This window comes from Aythya ferina (genome assembly GCF_964211825.1).
Source record: "Aythya ferina genome assembly, contig: HAP1_SCAFFOLD_156, whole genome shotgun sequence".
Classification (NCBI taxonomy): Eukaryota; Metazoa; Chordata; class Aves; order Anseriformes; family Anatidae; genus Aythya; species Aythya ferina.
Genome location: NW_028181371.1, coordinates 97,031 through 117,322, shown reverse-complemented (window position 1 = coordinate 117,322; position 20,292 = coordinate 97,031). Strand labels below are relative to the sequence as shown.

The 20,292-nt window shown below is 40.8% G+C and overlaps 1 pseudogene across 1 annotated transcript; it reads right to left on the bottom strand.

The window, feature by feature from the left end:
- Nucleotides 1–646: 646 nt before the first annotated feature.
- On the bottom strand, nucleotides 647–19,850 carry LOC311428836 (ATPase family AAA domain-containing protein 2-like; annotated as a pseudogene). The gene is made up of 12 exons: nucleotides 19,791–19,850; nucleotides 18,394–18,467; nucleotides 7,371–7,481; nucleotides 6,827–6,932; nucleotides 5,900–6,022; nucleotides 5,568–5,670; nucleotides 5,232–5,347; nucleotides 4,092–4,265; nucleotides 3,630–3,718; nucleotides 3,130–3,289; nucleotides 2,176–2,266; nucleotides 647–885 (listed from the first exon to the last, which is right to left on the bottom strand). The product of its transcript is annotated as an ATPase family AAA domain-containing protein 2-like (transcript).
- Nucleotides 19,851–20,292: the final 442 nt, after the last annotated feature.

Here is a 20,292-nt window from a genome sequence, read left to right as displayed (position 1 = left end):
ATAAAGGATGTGATGGCCACAGAATTCCATTCATCTAGTAAGTATCAATGCTAATTGATCTCACGTGTATAGTACGATCCACAAACATTTAAATTAGGAGACTGGTTAAAAAGGATGATAGCTAAAACAATATTTAGCTTAGAGCAGGTATACTTGTATCCTGGTCCTGACATTCTTCAGAAAGGAATTAGAAACATTGACCTAGAAATGCTTCCCCTCCAAAGATCTGAGTTTTGATTTTTTAAAGAAAAATAGGTGCCTTATACTTCAAACCTCAAGTCAACCTCTACAAATGCTAATTATCTTAGCTGCCGTCAGAAGCAGCATGCTTCAGTAGAGAACGCATCATCCTTTACTGTGTATTGATCATTCAGAGCTTCCATTTGGCATTTCAGTTTCGAATCCACAATAAAACCTATGCGTTATATTCCAGACTTGCCCAAAAACAAGACACGCACATGCAAATAATAAAATTCTACCACCATTATGTCTGAAAGCTATAAGTTGATTGCACAAACCACAAGTTTTTGCTTTAGCAGAATTATAAAGAAGTGGATGCTGTGGTTATACCTTGCTGTCGGTCCTCCTTCAGTGCAAGCTGTGCATGCGGGAAGATCTTCTGCACAACTTGTAAAATATTCTCTACTGATCTTTGAAAAAGTGGCTTGAAAATGGGTGATAGTGCTTGTACGGGCGAAGTCTCGATCCGGTTTGAAGCTGGAACAACCTTCTTCATAGCCATGAAAAAGTCCTTCGCTTTTATTTTAATAGAATTAACATCTAGCTGCAATTTCTCCCTACTTGCATAAATCTGAGGATAGCATCGGCGTAGAGAGCACAGCACAGCTTCAGTACAGAGGGATTTGATATCTGCACCACAGTATCCTAACAAACAAAAATCAAACGTTACATCAGTCAAGGCCCAGGTTTACAACATGCAACATTTAAAGAATTTGTAATGCCAAAACCAAACAGCTTAACAGGGAATTCAAAGTGCTACCGCTTGTGAGGAATGTTTTAACATTTCGTGTCCATAAAGAACAATTCTGTTTGAATCCTGTCTGCCTCTGGGCCCTGCACTGGCAATTTAATTCTTGAACCACAGATGCAGTGTGTCCCAGTCTCCCCCTCATTCTAGTCAATTTATCAAGTCTTCAGAAAATACTCCTCAAATTTATGAACCTGTTAGCTTTTGTTATTCCGGACTTCTATTTCTAACAGTTACAGCCTTTTTTTTCCTGTCTTCTTCGAGATTAACTTAACACTGCTATAGATGTGACTGTCCCTGTGAATGGCTGGGGAAGAATGTTTTAATTACTCGTGAAGTGTCAATAAGAAAGCTATTTGTGTTTGATGTCTGGGAGTTTCATAACAACTGATAACAACTAGTGACTGTTATGGGATACTATGCAGACCTTTGGTATCTGGCCAGGGGGCCAAGAGATTAAGAGGAAGAAAAAAGAAGCTGAAGGACGGCTGGGAGACAAGACCTGCAGAAAATGTTCTATAAACTTGGTACAGTGCCAAAGGAGTACAAACAGGAAGGACTTGGAGAAGAAGACTACGAGCCTTCAGCATGAAAGACCCCTAGAGACCCCCAGAGAAGACTGATGCGCATGCTCCAGTAGGAGGGACTGGACCCCGGAGGCTAATTATAATAATCTAATTTTTTTGGAAGTAGTAATGAATATGTATTAGTCTAGGAGCAAAAAATCAGCTGCTTGATGTAACTGGTGTGTGCCCTGGTAGAGCGGAGACTCTCAGTGCACCCAGCACTTTTTGCTTACCTCTATTCTTTTATATTCTTCTAATAAATCCTATTTTTTTATTTAATCCTAATTTGAATCCTGAGCCATTTATACCACTCTCTGCAGGGAAGTTTCATGTTGCTCACTGCCTGATATCCTGCGCTTATGCAGCTGAAGCAGACTCCTCATCAAAAACTATACTCTTGAGGAAGATGCCCCAGAACCATTTAATGTTCTCAGACAACAAGAGGAACGACAACAAAGAGTAAATAGATGAAAGCATCTCACTCTGATTGCTATGAAGGCGTGCCAGCTGCCTCGTTGACTAGTTGTGCAGCAAGGCACAAGAGCATGGGTACTGCCTGGTACAAGCTAGGTTCTTTACAACTTGGTCACAAGCAAGAATCCATTTTGATTTCAGTCTTACCAATGCATTTCTCAGCTAGTTCATCAAGCAACATGTCCGGTGGCTGAGGGGTCCAGTCACTAGTATGAATCTTGACAATTTCTTTTCTAGCCTGGAAGCAAAATCATTGCATTTTCGCTTGTCCCAAGTTTTCCTTAAAAATACCAACAAGAAACAAACAAACCAAAAAGCAAACAAACAAACAACAAAAAACAAAACAGTCCTCCCTCAAAACCCCTCATCTACTAATACACTTTTCTTACTTGCTCAACTTTCAAGTATTTTACAGTTATTTAATATACACTCTGCATTGTCAACCAGGAAATTGAATATTTCTTATTTGTTATACTGAACTTTTTCTAGGAACCTACAGTGAAAGAAAAGGCATTTATAGCTTCAATAACAAGTTTCCAAACTACGAGACCTAAGGACCCAGAGGAAAATACCGTAATGAAAAATTTATCCAGAAACATTTCTTTGCTGTCCAAAAAACTTCTCTAAAACTTAGCAAGCTTTCATTGGGACAGTCTCATTACTTCATCACATTTGCTTTCCAGTCAGTAAATTCACAGAAAGCACTTCTGGCACAATGCTTCCAATTGCTACAATTGCTATAAAGAAGAAAAGAATTATGACTCAAACTACTACCACTGATCCGGGGCACAATCAAATGCAAACACGTCCCCTATTCACTCATAAGTGAAGGATTGAGACCAAAAACACAACTTCATGATGAAAGCGCCCAAGTGGACTAAATAATTAAGCAAACAGGTACAACTTTGGGAATTAAAGGTTTGATTATAGAACTAACTACTTGGTGGTATCATCCTGACCATATATATCCAGTACCAGATTTGCCCTCCATGGAACAGCGCAGTGTCTCCACATATCACTCTTTCGTTCAAGTTGTCAATTTTTTTTCCTATAAAGTTGGACTTTGCCATGGTAGCACTAACGTTGAATTTAAGTTCTCACCTCTTTATCTGGCAAGTTGAAGAGGAACTCTCTGTCAAAGCGTCCTGGTCTTCGTAAAGTAGGACCTATAGAATCCAGTCTGTTGGCAGCTCCAATTACCACGATCTCTCTTCTGTTATCTATGCCGTCCAGAAGGGTCAGAAGAGTTGAAACAATGGAACAAATAGAAAAATATAAGTTTTACTTACTGGTTCAGTAAATTTTGTTACATTCCACATGACTTTCTTCCATGAGTAGTCATAAAGGACAAGCTTTTTAAGGACAAGACTCATTTTAAGACATAAAAAATAGGTAAGTTAACACAGACCACATGCTGATATCAGGCTTAGTAAATTGGTTTCTACTATCGTTTAGAATCACCTGTTTTGGCATTGAGTTACAAGTTTTCAGGATAAATTAACATGTTCACAGTAAATTAAACAGGTCATCGTCCTTTTTTTTTTTTTTTTTTTTTTTCCCAAAGATCAAGCAGATTTTATGTAGGTGCAAAACTGTAATACCTATGAATGTGGTCTTGTTTACTGAAGCGCACAGGAGCGAGACCATCTATCTCATCAAAGAAAATAATTGAAGGTCGCATCTGACAGGCCTAGCAGGAAAACACTGAGTAAAACAGCATTATTTAAAGGAAAAATGCACAAAAACATCATGGTTGGAATGTCATCTAAACTAGATTTTTCACTTTAGCCTCTGGGACCTCTACTGATAGAGCTACTGGAGTATCTGGCATGACTAACAGAAGACAGCAGTCTGTGTCAACCCACTGTATCCGGGTGACAGGAAGCAAATTGTTCCAGTAGTTCTTACAGCTGACATTCACAGCAGAAACACTGGCATTTCCATTTCAGGGGGAAAAAAAAAATAACAAAATACAAAAAAAGAGCAAGTGCTACTTAAAAACGTTGACCACAGAAAATAATGGTTTCAACTCTGACAGAATACACTGTGCATTTCAACCTTACCTGTTCAAATAACACACGAAGTTGGCGTTCTGATTCCCCCACTTATTTTCTCACGCAGTCCGAAGCATTTCTCAGAAAAAATGATATTTTCCTGTCACTTCGACTATATTCACTGGCAAGTGCACGATCAACTAGTGTTTTCCCTGTTCCTGGGGGCCATAAAATAGACAACCTCTGCAATAAAAAAGATCCAGATAGGAAAAAAAACATCATGATGAGTACCTCCTACAACCATCATCTCTAGAACAAACTCGTCTTTCCTAACCAAAACACGTCATGTACAAGACAGCAGTAATAGCTGAAGTGTGGGTAGAGGCAGAACAGATAGAAGTTCCGCGTTTTTACAACATTTCACAAGAAAATTCATTTTTTTCACCCAAAGAAATGAATAAGGAGGTAACTCAAACGTATAAAAACTTCAAAAGAGAGCATACTGTCCCAGAAGGACACTTCCAAAACTGCTGACAAACAGGGTGATTACAGCAAACCGGAGCCAAACGGGCAAACTTCAGCACAGAATCTGAGAATGGGCTGAATGGTGAATCACCAGTTCATTCTGCAGCAATAAACTGCATATTCTTGCTTTCACAATATGCAGAATCTGATAGTAAAGCATTTAATGCTCCTTTCAAAAGCATTAAGTTACTGGGTTTGGTCTCTCAGACCATCTATTGCTGATGGCAAGTGAGGAAGCCTAAAGCCGGAAGGAAAAGCGATGCCTTAGCACTCAGAGGAAAAAAAAAAAAAAAAAAAGAAAAAAAGAAAGCAAAAGTAGGCAGGAAAAACAACTGGGCTTCCAGGCAACATATTACAATTGACTTCCACACTAGATAATCCCTTCTTGCTTACAGACTAATCAAGCTGACTTGTACATAAAACTGAGAACAAAACCACTCCAACCCAACTAACCCAACTTTTTAAAAACACCAGATGGTAAAACTTACAATTTTCAGACATTGCTTATATTTTTAACCTACAAATATTCTGGATTTTATCCATTTTTAAGAAACCACTTTTTGCTACTACTAAAACAAATGTTCACCGCTGCCAAAAATGTTGAAGCACGGAAGCATATTGATACCTTAATTGAACTTTCTCCTGAAAACAGCTGACTTACGATTTATCACTGTCATGAGTTACCTTGGGGGCTGAATATTGAACTGCTGAAAAACTTCTGGATACAGGACGGGAAAAATCACCATCTCTTTCAAAGCTGCAATGTGTTCCGAAAGACCACCCACGTTCTCAAATCCAATCTAAAGAGAAATTCAACACCACAGAGTTTGTATGTTAAAGAAAGCAGCAACCTAGATCAAGGTTTCATCAGAAATTATCTCAGCACAACGCAAACATTCTGGGCAATTTTTGAAGTTGCTTTAGAGAAAACCATCAACAAAGGTAGTTGTAGATGGCACACTGAGATCTTTCAGAATCACTGGAAACACTCGCTGACACGATGATTAGTTTACCACTTACCGCATTATCTATTTGCATTGCATCTCCCTGACTTCCTCCAGCTTTCTTTTGATCCCTCTGAACTCTCTTTAGGTCCCGTTTCTGACGTTTCACTCGAAAAGTCCTGATTTGAATTAAGGAGAAGTTATAGGGCTTCTTTTTCTTTAAGATGCAGCTCGAAGATTTTTGTTTTTCATAATAATGCCAAGCAAATGTAGAAGACATTAATTAATATATTAGAAGACCTAATTAATTGACATAAACTTACACAGTTACATTTAGATAAACTTAAACATGGCTAAATATTCATTTGAAGGAGATTCATCCCTCCCCTATTCTCTACCGACAGCAACCTTCTTGGAGATGTGCTCTCGCCGTCCTCACTGCTCTCACCACCCTCCTCCGTATCACACGTGCTAAGCAAGGGAGATGAGCAAGAGGGTGTAGAATCACTGATGTCATCTGCACGTCTCCGTCTGCAAGCAAGCATATAAACCAGAAAGTTAAAAAGAAAATAGAGCAGATACTAAGTAACACCAAAAATTAAGGGAATTCTATCTCAAAATTGCCTCTGAGATCTATTTTCCAGTCCACTGTACTCCTTAGGAATCTGATTTCAAAGGCCATGACATGATTTTCCTCGTGACAACTGTCTGCTTTCAAGAATGCTCAACAAAATATTGGCAATCAACAGCATTCTCTACGCACTAACTGCTTACAGAATCCAAAAAGCCTTTATCATTACTAAGGCAATTTATCATTTCATTTAGATCTTTTATTGTTTAAGGTTAACTGCATATAGAAACATTAGTTGATTCCAAACAGAAACTAGAGTCAGTATTTGAGTGATAACTTTTTTTTTTTTTAAATCTAACAAAACTTCCATAAAGCCTCTCCCTCTAAATCGAATAAAATTATTTTCGGTTTTAAGAAAATCCTTTGTATCCTTCAAGATTAAATAGTCTGACTAAGATTTTTAAGGGGGGATTCCGGCTTCAGTTCCAGAACCAAAGAATTTCAGTTACAGAAACTCAGACACTACCTCCATAATCATCTTATCAGCGACCCACAAATATTGGATTTAAAAAAGAAACCAACTTAAAAGTATCCACCTCCTCCCCTCCAAATAGTTCTTTCCTCTCTATCCTCAGACTACCAAAGTACTGATCATAAACTTACTCTGTAATTACCACTAAACTGAAAACCCGTTGAAGCATTATGCAGTAAAGAGACTGACAGCTCTACGGATAAGTAAGAGCTATCACTAGCCATACACCAACCTGGCACGTCTTCTATATTTTTGTGACCCAGCATTTTCAAGTGACTCTTTCTGTCTGACAGAACACGGCTGGCCCGAGTTAGTCCTCTCTCGATCTCTTTGTCTTACTGAAAGGAAAGAATTTAGAATAATGATACAGATACATTTAAGAGAGGAGGATATCAAAAGAAAAAGAAAATGCCACGTGTTTCACTCATCCCTAATTCCAGAAGAATTTTTAACTGTTTTTGCTTTTCATCAGTGCATGGTACAAGTGGAAAACTACGCCCTGTTTAAAGGTGAACTGAAAATCACAAGAGCAAGACCATTAAGTGTGATTAATTACTGTTATAGCAAGGATACATAGCACTAAGTACGCCAAACAGCAAAGAAATACAATGTGCACAGGACACACGTGTCTGATAAAAACAGGGAAGTTCATGTGCAGAATGAAGGTACAGAACTGAAATAGAACTGTGTGCGCAAACACGTCTTTGCATTCAAAAATTCTATCTCACTTATGTGCAAGAAATAAGGTTTTAAGAGAAACTGTGCGTTCAACCTACTTTCCATAGGAGCTTGGTAGCGGTCAACAGGTTTACTCTGTCGAAGGTTGTAACGCCTTGGAACATCTTCACCACCATTTTCTTTGTTCTCACTTCCTCTTGATGTTTGTACTGTACCACAAAATGACACCGAATCATTAAGTACTTTTGCAAATTATATGAAATCCAAAATGCATTACACAGATGCCTGTCAGTTTTAGTATTAGCATTATTTTAATGACACAGTGGATCCTGCAAAACCTTAAGATGAATTTATGCAAGTCACGTTTCAGAAATCACAAATCCTAGCAGATGAGCATGCATCTGGACATTGTTCTGTGCTCTCTGAAACTGCTGATGGACTTGTCGTCAGCCTCAGTGTTTAACAACAGGCAAAATTCTGTCATATTGCTTAGCTAAGATGCAGATCTTCTGAAAACAGCTATTTCAGAAAGTCACTTCTTAGTTTGAGAAAGTATTTAATGGAAAGGGTTTTAATAATCTGCAGTGCTAAGACTAAGCGTAGTAATCTAAGTCCAAGTCTAGCTCTGCCACAAATTCTGTGAGCAATAATGGGCCAGACACAGGCTTGAAGCTCACCAATGAGAAAACAATGCCAAATGCACATAAGCTTAGGCCATTAGCTTCTGTCAAGTAACCTGAAGTTGTTTCATGAAAGATGGTAAAAAACACAAGAACCAGAGTGCAATCATCTACTGGGTTCTGGTGAATATCCTCTCACGTTAACAGCAGGACACCGAGGAAGGAACGTACATACTCCGTTCACCTACCTGTTTGCCACAAGGACTTATCTTTTTTTCTTGGAAAGCACTGCCCTCTCTGGTTTTTATTTTTTAACCCCAAAGGTTGCATTGCTTTCTGAATGCGAGGTAGGTGCCATGGGGTATACAGACAGCACACGGAAAACTGAGCGATCAGGAAATGAGTTTGTGATCACTACCATCTCCAGTCCTTGGTGTTCCAACACTTCTATCACAAAAGCATGAATTTCTCTGCTTTATTGCTCCTCTAACCCTTTCCTTTGTTCCAGTAACTTCCTTTATAACAACACCGACACTTTCCTCACTCTTTTCTGGCGTATTTTTCATTATAAAAGTATAGTCTAGCTCTTTCCTGATTTAAAATTGTAGTTTGCATTTTGATCATCAATTAATTGCCCCGGGCTCATTTCCCATTCAACGTGCTATTTAAAATTCCTCTCTACAAGTCTCTACTGCGCAGCTCCCTGAAACCCACACACTTTAACCAAGCTTCTCCCTCTAGACTGGCGCCCGCCTTGTATTCAAGCTACTCTTATTAAGACTTTGAGCTAATGTTTTCCTAACTAAACCTCCAAAGGAGTCAACTCTGCTTCTCCCTTACTAGTCCATGGCCCAGCCATTCTTCCTCTGAAGAACTTCCCTCGGGTTCCCACCTGCCACTGTGCATCTCTCTGCTCCTCTGGGCCTCTGAAGGGAGGAGCAAAGTATTTTCTGGGGCTCAGCCTCCTCTCACTGTCTCTCTGAGCTCCTTTGCAGGTGTGCAGCTGAGCTCTATCACATAATCTAACTCATCAGCTATCTACTGCAACACCCTTTTCGGTCCTTAAGTACACTCTTGCCCTCTTCTGATCTGTTTAGAAAGCTCCTACGAGGATGATCTAATTTACTGCCTTAAACACAACTAACATTCTTCTTAAAAACTGTAAGTTTTCCCATCACTTCCAAGTTCATACAGTCTTTCGTGGCTTAACCTCATTCCACAAGACCTTGTCCGGGGAGAGGAGAAAAAAAGTAATAGAAAAAAACCCTAGGGGTCAGCCTTGTCGAGGGAAATCGACAATTCCCGTCTGTTACTATTGCAACAAGAAGAGACACGTTCAGAGGAAATATCATAAGCGGGAACAAGATGAGAAAATATTCAAAGAAGAATAGGGGTGTCAGGGGCTATATCTTCTGGGGACTTCAACATCAACAGAGCCGTTGATAAAACTATTAATTGGTCCCCATAAAGAGGAAGTCTTATTTTCAGTAGACACAGGGGCTGAAAAATCCACTATTCAAAAACTTCCAAAAGGAATAGAAGAAGGGAAGAGTTGCATGTCTGTAATAGGGGCAAAAGGAGAGCCCTTTAAGGTACCTGTTTTGAAAGATGTAGAGACAGAAACAGATAAAAAAATCTGTCTTAATGATTTACTTTTGCTCGCTGAAACAGAGTACAATTTACTAGGAAGGGATTTGATTTTAAAATTAAACTTAAGCATTCAAAGCCAAGGGGATAAATTGCAGATTAAATTATACACTTTGACACAAAAAGACGAAGAATTCATTAACCCTTCAGTGTGCTATAAGGAAGGGGAAATTGGAAAAATAGAAATGGACCCCATAAATGTTCACATCGTTCAATGTTCACATGGATCCACATCGTCCAATTAGAATTAAACAATACCCTATACCAATGGAGGGTCGAAAAGGATTAAAACCCATAGACTTCTGGAAAAAGGAACTCTAGAACCGTGTATGTCACCTCATAATACACCCATCCTCCCTGTAAAGAAATCGGATGGGTCATACAGGACCTGAGAGCTGTAAATCAGCGAACAGTCACTAAATTCCTTGTGGTGGCAAAACCTTATACTTTACTAAGTCATATCTCTCCCAAACATACTTGGTATAGCGTAATAGATCTGAAAGATGCCTTTTGGGCCTGCCCTCTGGATGAAAAATCCAGAGATTATTTTGCTTTTGAGTGGGAGGACCCTGAAACGGGACGGAAACAACAATTAAGGTGGACCGTGCTACCACAGGGGTTTACAGTCACCAAATCTATTTGGACCAACTTTAGAAAAAGTTTTACAAGATTTTGCATTACCCAGGGAGGTAAAATTATTGCAGTATGTGGATGATCTATTAGTAGCAGGAGAAACTGAAGAGGGAACCCGAGAAGCTCCTATGAAATTGTTCAGTTTCCTGGGAGAAAAGGGATTCAAGGTGTCTCGATCAAAATTACTAAGTATTTTAAAATACTTACTATATATAAATAAAAATAAAGTAAATACTAAGTATTTACAAAATTACTAAGTATTTTACTTCCTGTTCAATTTGTGGAACAGGAAGTAAAATACTTAGGACATTGGTTAAGTAAGGGAAAAAAGAAGTTAGATCCTGACAGGGTATCTGGGATCCTATCCTTAAGACCCCCACAAACTAAAAAGGAAATCCAGCAAATATTGGGATTATTAGGATACTGTAGACCATGGCTTGAAAGCTACAGCGAAAAAGTTAAATTCTTATATGAGAAATTAATTAAGAACCAACTTAAGTGGTCTGCAGAAGATAATCAACAATTTGAAGAAATAAAAGAGGCATTAATACAAGCACCTGTGTTGAGCCTTCTGGATCTGGAAAAACCTTTTTATCCCTTTGTGAACACATCAAACCAGGCGGCATATGGAGTTCATACTCAAGACTGGGCAGGAATTAAGAAACCCGTGGGGTATTGTTCTAAGTTACTTGGTCCAGTAAGTAGAGGGTGGCCTGCTTGTCTCCAAGCTTTGGTCGCTACGGCATTATTAATAGAGGAAGTTAGAAAGATCACTTGTAATGCTCCCTTAAAAGTGTATACTCCACACAACGTCAGAAGTGTCTTACAACAGAAAGCAGAGAAATGGTTAACAGACAGCCAGATCCTAAAGTATGAAGCTATACTAATTGACTCCCCTGACTTAGAACTAAGGGTAAGCTCTGCTCAGAGTCCAGCACAATTTTTGTTCGGAAAACCATCAGAGGAATTACAACATAACTGTTTAGAGGTAATTGAGACCCAGACTAAAGGAAGACCCGATTTAAGAGATACTGAATTAGAGAAGGGAGAAGCACTGTTCATAGATGGCTCCTCCTGAGTAGTGGAGGGAAAAAGAAAATCAGGATATGCAATAATTAATAAGCACCTGGAACCTGTGGAATCAGGACCCTTGAGTCTATCATGGTCAGCTCAGGCTCGTGAGCTGTATGTCCTATATAGGGCCGTGGAACTATTAAAGGGGAAAAGTGGAACTATATATACAGATTCTAAATATGCATATGGGGTGGTTCATACCTTCGGAAAAATTTGTGAAGAAAGAGGTTTCGTTAATACTCAAGGGAGGAATCTTATACATCAAGAATCAATAATAAAAAATTTAAGGGCATTAAGAGAACCAAAAGAAATAGCAGTGGTACATGTAAAAGGACACCAAAGAGGATTAGATTACCACACCAGAGGGAACAATCTAGCAGATACAGAAGCTCAGGAAGCAGCCTTGAGAACTCAGGCTGCTAAAATTAATACAGTACAGGAGGAAAAAAGACGAGAGGGAGAAGAAAAAAAGTTTACTCCTGAAGAACAGACAAAACTGGAGAAAACAGGTGCTAGATTAGAACAAGGAAAATGGACATTGCCAGACGGGCGAGAGATATTACCACAAGCTTATGCAAGGCAAAGATTGGAACGTTTGCATACACAAACACATTGGGGTACAAAAGCATTAAGTAATCACTTACTTCAACAATTTGGTTGCATAGGGGTTTTTGAAATAGCAAAGCAAATCACACAAGGTTGTTTAACTTGTCAGAAGATAAATAAGAAAGTGTTTTGACAAGCAGCCGCGGGAGGAAGAAAAACAGCTTATAGGCCTTTTGAGAAAGTACAAGTTGATTTCACTGAATTGCCCAAGGTAGGGAGGATAACGTATTTATTGGTAATAGTAGATCATTTAATACAATGGGTAGAAGCTTATCCCGTAGCACCAGCTACGGCACAAATGGTGGCAAAAAATTTATTAGAACACCTGATACCTAGATATGGGATAATCCAGTACATTGATTCTGATCAGGGCACACACTTTACTTCTAAAATAATAAGATTATTGTGTCAATCATTAGGTAATCCATGGGAATATCATACTCCATGGCACCCACAAAGCTCAGGGAAAGTAGAGAGAATGAATCAAACAATGAAACAACAATTGGCTAAATTAATGATTGAGACACAAATGCCCTGGACAAAATGCTTACCATTGGCACTTCTAAACATAAGAACTAAACCACACAGTGAGACTGGATTATCACCATATGAAATGTTATATGGTATGCCTTATTCACAGGGAATGCCTCTGGGAAACAATGTAGTTGAGGATTGTAGTATCCAGAAATATGCAATTACTATTGGGAAAAGATTGCAAGAGCTAAGAGAAATTGGAAGAATGGCTCAGACACCACCTTTAGGGTTTGCTATTCATCAAATACAACCAGGGGACAAGGTCTTAATAAAAACTTGGAGGGAAGAATCATTACACGCCCGGTGGAAGGGACCATACCTTGTTTTACTTACCACTGAAACAGCTGTGAGAACAGCAGAAAGGGGTTGGACCCATGCATCTAGAGTAAAAGGACCAATAAATACCCGAACTTGGAGGGTTGAGTCTGCTCCTGGGGAACTGAAATTAAAGCTAAAAAAGAACTAATGTGCTGGCAATAAGGCTCTGCATAAATTAAGAATGCCAGAAGAAGGGGACAAGCCTGAAGGGAAGAAAGGGAGAAGGCAAGACCGGGGCAGGACCCTCCACTGCAGTGTGTATAGTCTACCAAGGGAGGCAACCCCTACGGGTATTGACTGCCGAGTGGGAGGGCCTCAACCGGACTTCGCCCACACTAAAGCCAAGTTGTCCCAGGAAAAAGAAACAAACAAGCAAACAAAAATATATTTATATAATAAATACGATTATTATTATTATTTTTTAACCTATTGTAATTAGTTTTCCAGGAGCTGGATCACCCTCAAAAGCTGAACAGTAACCCAAGCTCAAATAGATCCTGGAAGTGGGCCCAACCCCTTGATTGGAGGCATTTCTCACACCCCCACGATAACCCCTGGATGACGCAGAAGGATGTTATACTTCCTGGTACTATTTTTACAGGGGCAATTAAGCCACGGGAATAACTTGTTCATTCTGGGGGAAGAAGTGGCCAAGGCTTTTAACCTTAGCAATTGCTGGGTTTGTGGGGGACCACAGGGAACTGAAAGTTGGCCCTGGGTAGCTGGCCCGGTTGAACCTAAGTGGTGGGTTAGTAATTTGAGTGAAGTTCATAATGGTACACAATTCTGGAAAGAGGAAGAAGGCCCATGGCAATTGCACTTGTCAGAGCAGGGTATATACTGTTTAACCAGAACAGGAACAGTAAAGGTGGGAAAAAGCTTTTGTAAATGGACTCTATCTCCCGGATATGATTGTACCGATCCTGAATGTGGACCTATAAACTGTACATCAAGTAAAGGAAAATGGAACGCTACACATGTCCAGCTGAAAAATGGGACTTGGCTGAAATGCTCATATAAGAAATTTTTTGGACCTGGATGTGAAGCCATGGCAAGAGCACAATCAAAGGGACAATTTGACGTTCAAATCCCGAGTTGTCAGCGTGATAACACCACTAGGGAGCAGCATGTGGTAAGAGTCTACTGCTGGAGGTGGCAAGATGAGAACGGGACACAAGTGTTCTTTAAACATTTCTGGTCAGCTCGTGGTATGACAAGTCGTGAAGGAGAACTTAGTTGTAATTGTGAGTGGGAATCTAGTGCGGGAGCTTGGAGGTGTATATATACAAGTACTAATGGGGCAAACATTGTAACAGGACCACTTGGTAACGAAAACCCTTTGTATTTTCACACCCCAAGGAATAAAAGAGAATGGGACCGTCCTTTTCCAAATGGGACGTGGGCTCTAAAGGGACATTATTGGGTGTGGGGCAAACAGGCCTACAAAAGGCTACCAAAGGACTGGTCAGGAATATGCTACGTGGGCTACATAAGACCCTTGTTCTTTTTATTGTCACAAATACAAGGAAATCATTTAGGAATAAAATTATATGATGATCTGAATAGAGAAAAACGATCTATTGATGCTTCCTTAGTCGGAGGTAGTGCTCAACAACGGAGAGAAAATGAATGGCCCCCTGAAAGAATCATACAGTATTATGGACCAGCTACCTGGAACCCAAATGAGATAATATCTGGAGCCCGAGAACCTATTTATAATTTGAATAGAATAATTAGGTTGCAAGCTGTCCTCGAAATAATAACCAATCAAACAGCGACGGCTTTGGATCTTTTAGCTGATCAGTCCACCCAGATGAGGAATGCTATCTTTCCACATAGAATGGTTTTAGACTATTTACTAGCAGAAGAGGGGGGGGTGTGGGGGAAACTAAATGATTCTAATTGTTGCTTACAAATTGACGATAATGGGAAAGTGGTTAAACAGATAACAAAAGAAATTAGAAATGAGCCCACGTCCCAGCACAAACTTGGAAGGGTATGGATAGGGATTTATTTTCATGGCTGCCTGGTGGACCATGGGTTAAAAGGATGTTATTTTTATTTTTATGTGGTGTAATGATGTTATTATTCATACCTTGTATGATACCCTGCTTTACATTATTGATACGCCGGATAATAAATAGTACGTTTGTAATGACTTCATTAAAAAAGGAAGGGGATATGACAGTTATGATGCTTAAGAACTGGACCCTCCGAGAACGGACTGATGAAATCCAGTTATTAATGGAAAAGGTTGAAAAAGAGATACAAATTGAGGATATTAAAAAGAAGATAAGGGATTGTGAGGAATGTTTTAACAATTCTTGTCAATAGAGAGCTTGAAGGAAAATGTATTCGTAAGTTTTTTCCTTGAAGTCTCTGATATCCGGGGGTTTCAGAACAACTACTAACTATTATGACTTTTGCATGGGACACTATGCAAGCCCCTGATATCTGGCCAGGAGATGAAGGAGAAGGGAAAAGCTGAAGGACGGCTAAAAGACAAAGCTTGCAGGGAACGCTGTGCAAGCTTTTGACATGCACCCAAGAAGTACAAAGAAGAAGGACAAGAAAAAAAGCCTGAGAGGAAGACTATGAGCCTTCAGCATGGGAGACCCCCAGAAGGACCACCAGAGACTGATACACATGCTCCAGTAGGGGGGTTCAGATTCTGGAACTAATTATAATAACCCTGCTTTTTTTTTTAGAAGTAGTAATGAATATGTATTAGTCTAGGAGCAAAATAAAATCATCATCTTGATGTAACAGGTGTGCGTCTAGGTGGAGCGGAGACTCCCGGCACACCCAGTGCTGTTTGCTTACCTCTATTACTTTAATAAATTGTAAATGTTGATTATTATCCTATTTTGGGATTTAGCCATTTATAACACCAGTTATAGACAGGTTGCTCCAAAAGGGGATGCTGGAACCATGTATGTCCCCACATAATACCCCCATTTTGCCAGTAAAAAAGGCTGATGGATCATACAGGTTGGTTCAGGATCTTAGGGCTGTGAATCAGCAAACGATAACCAAATTTCCAGTGGCAGCTAACCCATACACTTTATTAAACCACCTAACACCTCTGCATAAATGGTATAGTGTAATAGATTTGAAGGATGCTTTCTGGGCCTGCCCATTAAGTGAAGGGTCTTGGAATTACTTCGCCTTTGAATGGGAAGACCCCGAAACAGGAAGGCGACAACAGCTTAGATGGACTGTACTTCCTCAGGGATTTACTGAATACCCAAAGTTATTTGGCCAAACCTCAGAAAAATTATTACAACTTTTTGAGGTAAAGGGGGAAGTTAAATTGTTGCAATATGTGGATGACCTATTAATAGCTGGGGAGACTGAAAAAGAGACACGGAGAACCACTATCGAATTACTTAATTTCTTAGGGAAAAAGGGTTTAAGGGCTCAAAATCTAAATTACAATTCGTGGAAAAAGAAGTAAGGTACTTAGGACATGGGCTTAGCCAAGGAAAGAAAAAATCGGATGCTGACAGGGTATCTGGGATTTTAGCCCTATCATCACCCAAAATGAAGAACGAAGTGAGGCAACTGCTCGGGCTCTTGGGATATTGTAGACCCTGGATTGAAGGGTTTAGTGAAAAGGCAAAGTTTTTATATGAAAAATTGACTGGAGAAAAAAGTGGAACGAGGAAGATGAGGAAAAGTTGAGGTTGATGAAGAAAACGTTAATAGAAGCTCCAGTGCTGAGCCTCCCAGATTTACAAAGACCCTTTTATTTATTTGTAAATGTTTCTAACCAAACTGCATATGTTAGTTGCAATTACAGCTAAGTCAAGAATGGGCAGGAATCAAGAAACCTGTGGGATATTGTTCCAAACTATTAGACCCTGTGAGGAGGGGGTGGCCAGTGTGCTTCCAGGCAAATGTGGCTACTGCCTTACTGATTGAGGAAGCTAGAAAAGTCACTTGTAGGGCACCTCTGAAGATATATACTCCACATAATGTTAGGGGAGTACTCCAGCAGAAGGCTGAAAAACGGTTAACTGATAGTAGGATGCTGAAGGATGAGGCCATCCTGACCGACTCCCCTGATTTAGAATGAAAAATAACTGCTGCACAGAGCCCTGCACCCCTGACCCCAACCCTAACCCGGATCTAACCCTAACCCCAACCCCAACCCCTAACCCCAGTTTCCTAGAACTACATCTCCCGGCATGCTATGGGCACCAAACATGGCCTCCCGGATACCCAGTGCCGGAAAACTACGCCTACCAGCATTCCCCAGGCAGCTGGCCTGACCAATCACAGGCCGAGTGTTCGAGAAATACCTTTTACCAGCACTCACTGTAACCCAAGCACTTACCGGCCTTTCAAAAAAGCCACAAGCCCTAACACTAAAAATCCTCGAAACCCCTACAGGCATAACCCAAACTATTTACCACACTAAACCCCTGAAGTCCTATGCCTAAAAGCCCAAACCCAAACACTTAAGACGCTCAAAACCTAAACCCAAAACATTAGGATTCTCAAAGCCCTAAACAACAAAATTAGAACGCTTGAAGCCCTAACCCCAAAATTAAGACACTCAAAACCCAAAGCCAACCCAAATCAGTAGGATGCTCAAAACCCTAACCCAAAAAATTAGGACACTCAAAACCCTAACCCTGGAGAACCTAACCTGAAAAAAAAAAAAAAAATCTTAAAACCCTGAATAACTGACCAAAAATAAAACCCTAGGACCCTAACACTAAAAAGCCTATCAACACTACAACCCAAAAAACTCTAAAACCCTAACACGATAACCCTGAAACCCTTAAAACCCTAACTGTTAAAACTCCAACCCAGTTATACACCAGTTACCTCCCTTAAGGGATATAGAGGAGCTCTCTCAGATATGGCAGTCCTACTTCTCATGCATGCAGCCGGAGGTCGGTCTCATTCTGGTGCTGATGGTGGTGGAAGCAGGGGCAACGGTGGTACTGCTAGAGATACCACAGCCACCAGAGGTGGATTGTTAGGATATGGAGATGGTAGGTTATCCAACGGCTCCCGTTTATTATCTTTTTCTTTTTCCTGTTCTTCTTCTTCAAATTTCTTATCTGCTTTTAGTGTAAATATTGAGGCTGGAAAAGGACATGAAGTCCTCCTGATCCATAATCCTGCATAATCGCTTTCTTCCTGGCAAAAAGGTTCCTTCGAATTAACATGTGTATTTCAGGCGTGACAAATCCAGTCTTCAAAGGATCGAAAAACAGACCGAAAGACGTGATCTTAAAGGCTCCTTTGGCCATTCTATCACACAATACTGGACTGTTTTTTATTTACTTTTTCCTTTTCTGGGGCCTCTATCGTTCCAATTTCTAACCGTTATTCCTAATGGACTTTCTGGTGGTATGTCTGGTAATTTGCTCCCTTTCTTCTGGTCCCTGGTCTTTGATTTTGTCTGACCCATCTAGGAATTTTACTGTGGCAATTCCCACAGCCCTTGGTTACATTAGTAAGAGTGTCTTACAGAGGGTTTAAGATCTATCAAGCACCCACAAATCCTATAGGAATCGCTTCGGTCCTTCACCAGCCAAGTCCCTCGCGGGAGATTGGAACCGCGGTTAGAAGACCTCCACAATCGCTTTGGAACTAAATTCCATCTCAGTCACACTCTTACACAGGCAACCAAATCCCACCCAACAGAACAGTATATGCTTTAAACGCTTACGACTACGTTGTCTTCATTTGGATCTTCACACGCAGAATTACAGGCAAAATAGAGTGCTGCAACCAGCAAGGGAGCTGAAGAAAAATCACAACCTTTGCTTACCTTTATTCAGGTTCAAGATGCCATTAGTCCCGACCCGACTCGAACAGCAGCCACCACATGGTGGGGCACCTCTCCTAGATCAAGTAAGAATTCAGGAACCAAAGCCCTCCCGGACGATCCCCCAGTTGTCATACACAACTGGGTCCCAAATTCGATTGCAATTACAGTTTACAATTTACTAAACAAAGAGAGGTACGCGGGCAGTTACTCACAAACAGATATATTGTGCCAGCTGCCCTTCAGTAGCCCAGTGTCAGACCGGATGTCTTTGCCAAAACAGTCCGGACAATGTATTAGTACACCGATGCACTACCACGTTAATCACTAACTGCCAGGACAGGACAGCTCCAGACCAAACACATACACACAGGCATGCCAAAAACACTACAAACAAAACACACAACACAATGCACAAGAAAAAGTGACCCCCCCGAGGGAAGCCCTATGGCAACAGCAAGTCAGAACAGGTGCTCTGTAGCAGACCCAAGGAGAGACTCAAATATCATGACAGGAGACTGGAAGCAACTACCAGAACTGGGATGATGGAGGCCTAAAAAGCCTGCCTTCAAGACAAGAGACCAGAAGGATGGGGAGTGAAAACCCCTGAAGAAGACACTTAGGAAATCAATTCCAAAGCAAGAGCTCCTGATGCGGCCCAGATGACTTCTTCAAGAGTGAGGATGGAAATAGATGTGATCTCAAACAGAATACAATGCACAAGACCTGAAACATATCTGCACTTCAAGCAGCGACTGCAAGACAAGTGCTCGCATCAGCCCTACGATGATGAAACAAGCATTTAGGAACTTTGGTGTGGCTACCAAGTTGCCCGTCTAATCTGTCCAGTGGAAGAAGGAAATGCGGATATCAAGACCTGAGGAGCATGTAACATATGTTGATCATATCAAGAAACGTTTGATACAAAAAAGTATTACACACACAGAAGTGATTCCTTTAAGCTCCCACTGCAAGATGAGAGGTGCTCAGCTCCCAATTGAACGACATCATCAGAATAATGCTGATAAGTGTTCAGTACCCTCAGGATGGCTTCCCCAGGGCCTGCCAAGCACCAAGAGCAACAGCACAGTACAGCACAGACAACACAGAACACAGATGACAAACTGGGACTGCCCTGCCTGGCATGTGTTCACGCTGTACGTGACAGAACTCCCCACACATAATCTCTCTGCCTGACCTGATCGATCCTGAAAGGCCCCATCCAAAGCAATGACTTAGAAGCACAGACCCTCGCCCTATGGGTGCATTCACAACCCCAACTCAAACATAGCACTTGCCCCCCAACTTAGCTTGGGAATGCTGGGAGGCAGGTTCCATCTTCACCAAGGAACACAAACGCTAGCCAGGACACTGCCTCAGGCACCAGGCTCTTCTTCACCTGCAGAAATAAAGTGCTATCAGGCACCAGCACACCAGCCAAATTTCTTCCAGTAAAACAACCTCCTCAGAAACAGTCGTAGTCAACTGACCTGCTCCGCTTCTGAAACCAGATAGATACCCTCTAGAAAACTCCCCGCCTCCCTCTGCCAACCACTCCCCAACATACAATATTTGCCCCTGGACTTAATTCTCAGGGCTCAGAATCCACCGTCAACATGGACCACAAAGGCCAGCTAGGATGTTCCCAGTACCTTCTTCGTCCCTGCAAAAGAGGAGTCACCCAGAGGCGCACCAATAGACTACAACACCAAAAACAATACCTGTTTTCCACCTTTTCTCCACTCACCTTCCCGATCCAGACTTAGCACTTCCATTCAGTGTGCCGAGCCAAAGTCATAG